Source organism: Cervus elaphus, chromosome 20 (genome assembly GCF_910594005.1).
Source record: "Cervus elaphus chromosome 20, mCerEla1.1, whole genome shotgun sequence".
Lineage (NCBI taxonomy): Eukaryota > Metazoa > Chordata > Mammalia > Artiodactyla > Cervidae > Cervus > Cervus elaphus.
This window is the reverse complement of record NC_057834.1, coordinates 63,349,170-63,352,524: the sequence shown is the minus strand read 5'-3', so window position 1 is coordinate 63,352,524 and position 3,355 is coordinate 63,349,170.

Here is a 3,355-nt window from a genome sequence, read left to right as displayed (position 1 = left end):
ACACATACCTACAGGAGTGTCTTTTCTCCACATCTCTCCTTTTGCCCACTAGATCAATGACTTTGGTCAAGTCACCTGGGGGAGGGGTGCGAGTGGGGGTTACTACTAGGCCTGCTATTACAGGAAGAGAACAATAAGTGAATATATGTAATGGATATTGAATGTACTGGATCAAGGAAACAATATATAATTGAATAAAGCATAGTTTGTTTGTGAGATGCAGGATAAAATACTTTGATAGGAACTCTAGGAGACTACACTAACACATTGCTTAGATGGCCCTTTGAAGCTTAGAAAGAGTTAAGGTCCATACTATGTGCCTACATGCTAAGTCACTTCAGTCATATCCTACTCTTTGTGATCCTGTGGATTGTTGGATCCCAGGCTTTTCTGTCCATGGGATTTGCAGGCAACAATACCAGAGTGTGAAGCCCTGCCCTCCTCCAGGGGATCTTTCTGATCCCAGAGACAAACCCATGTTTGTTAAGTCTCTTTCACTGGCAGGCAGATTCTTTACCACTGTGCCACCTGGGAATCCCAAGGCCACACTAAGTGATGTAGAAATACTAGAACTATCATAGCAGATGGTGAAAGAAAGGATCAAAAAGCTCAAGAAAATCAGGAATCTAGAGTGGATAACAAGATTGATGAAACCAGAAATTCACCAAATTCATGAATCTGTGCTTCATGAAAATTTTCCATTTATTGAAATGATAAAAGTGAGATGCCATCGCCATTGCCGAGAGTGGTAGTCATTTATAGCCAGTCTTGCTATAGACCTAGAATCCTAGTAAGGATGATAGGATTTTTGAAATAATTGAATCCAGGTGATATTACTAATGGTTGGAAACAGGATGAGTATAGTTATCATGAATATCAGAAAAGTCTGATTGGAAATCTCATGTTCCTAGAGACAACATAGATGAAGAGCCAAAAAAGTGTATTGCTTAGTTTATACAATCTAAAAATAAAAAAGGATAAATGAACATGGGCCTGTGGAATCTTCTCTGATTAAATTATCATCCTTGCTCAATTTCTGAATATGAACCACTTCTCAGAACCTGAATCCAATGAATGAAGGAGAGGACAGGTATCAATGAGGGAGGACCCATAAATATCATGTAAGTGTATTCTAATGCTTCCCCTTGCCCATTCCCAAAGAGACTGATGGCAATTTGTTTTAGAAACCAAACGATATGGAAAGATAACAAAAATCAATTCAAAAAAAGCAAATAAAAGGAAAATAAAAAGTGAAAGAAAGAAGAAGACCACATAAAAGAAAGGAAAGTTGGGGGGGGAGAGAACAGAATAAAATGATAGAAATAAAAATATTAATGATTATAGCAAATGTAAAATGGACAAAATGCTACAGTTAAGTCAAAATTTATCCCAGTGTACGAAAAAAACTCAACCTAGATATAGCCTACTTGGGAAAACTACATCTAAAACACAGAAATTTGAAAGTAAAGAACTGATAAAATATATACCAGGTTCATACTCATAAAAGTGAGGAGAATGCAGTTCTATTTCTACCAGACAAACAAACTTCAAAGCAAAAAGCATTTTTGTAGATATAAAGGAAAACTCCATCATGTTAAAAATTTTGAATCTACCAGGGTAAAACAAAATACGCCGGATAACAGTCACAAAATAAATGAGGAAAATCTTTACAGAACTACGAGAAGAAACAGAATGAACCAGTGACATTATCGAGGGCTTCCCTGGTGGCCCACACAGTAAAAAATCTGTGCGCATTGCAGGAGACCTGGGTTCGATCCCTGGGTTGGGAAGATCCCTCTGAGAAGGGAATGGCTACCCACTCCAGTATTAAACTTGCCTGGAGAATTAAGAACAAATCTCTTATTGTTACCTGTATATTCAACAGGAAAAAAGAACAGGAAAAATTCCAAAAATTACAATAAACAAGTTTGAAATAGTATACATATATAGAACCCTACATCCAAGAGCTGGAGTAAGCACCACTTTTTTCCAAGGTCCACCCAAATTATGGAGGATAATCTGCTTTACTCAAAGGCTACTGACTTAAATATTAATCACATCTGAAAAAAATAGCTCACAACATCTAGACTGGTGTTTGGCCAAACAACTCAGTGCCATAGCCTACATTTGTTGACACATAAAATTAACCAGAACACCTGTCTAGATTAACCAGTCAAAAACGTAAGACTCATGAAGGTACAATGAAAACATGCTCAGACATGTAAAGTCTCAGAAATTTTATCTTCAATGCATTGTTTTCTTTTTGGAAGAGATACACAAATAGACAAAGGTGGAAATAAAGAAAAATAGAGCCATGATACCAAAAAGCAAATATCCCAACCTGTTAAAGAAGTAAAATTTGGGTAGTGACACTGGGACCACCCAGAGGGAAGGGATGGGGAGGGAGGTGGGAGGGTGGTTCGGGATGGGGGACACATGTTCACCCGTGGCTGATTCATGTAAATGTATGGCAAAAGCCACCAAAATATTATAAAATAATAAGCCTCCAATTAGAATAGATAAATTAATTTAATTAAAAAAAGAATGTATCAGGCCTAGAGATAACTGAACCTAAATTGGAACAAGAGGAGAGAGAGGTACAAGGGGGATACCTTCATCTTACAGTCTAAAAACAGGCCAAATAGAATAGTTGATGTGTTCAGTTATAGAGGAGTAATCTATACTTAAGTTGGAAAGTTTCCCATGAATTTTTCATAGGCACATAGAAAACCAAAGGCCAACAAAAGTGTTCAAGAAAACAAGTGTGAAAGTATTACATGAATCAATTGTAGTAGGTTTTCAATCTCCCTCAAAATATACCCATAACATCACCATTTCTCAAAAAACCCAAGCACCTTGGTCCAAGCTATCATCATCTCTTGTGTAGAGTCTTACAATTACCTCCCATCTGGTCTCTCGGCTTTCAAACAATTCCCCAACCCATGATCTGTTCTCACCACAGCAGCTAAAGTGATCCTGCTTGCATGAGTGCTAAGTCTCTTCATTTGTGTCTGACTTTGTGACCCTCGGGACCATAGCCCTCCAGGCTCCTCCATCCATGGGATTCTCTAGGCAAGAATACTGGAGTGGGTTGCTGTGCCCTCCTCCAGGGAATCTTCCCAATGCAAATTAATATATAAAGCAAAAGATATCAGTCCATACTTTGAACTCCTCCTAGGCTCTCCAGTTCTCTGAAAGTGAAGTGAAAGTATTAATCATTCACTTGTGTCTGACTCTTTATGACCCTATGAGCTGTAGCCTGCCAGGCTTGTTTATCCATGGAATTCTCCAGGCAAGAATACTGCAGTGGGTAGCCATTCCTTTCTGCAGGGTATCTTCCCAACCCAGGGGTCAA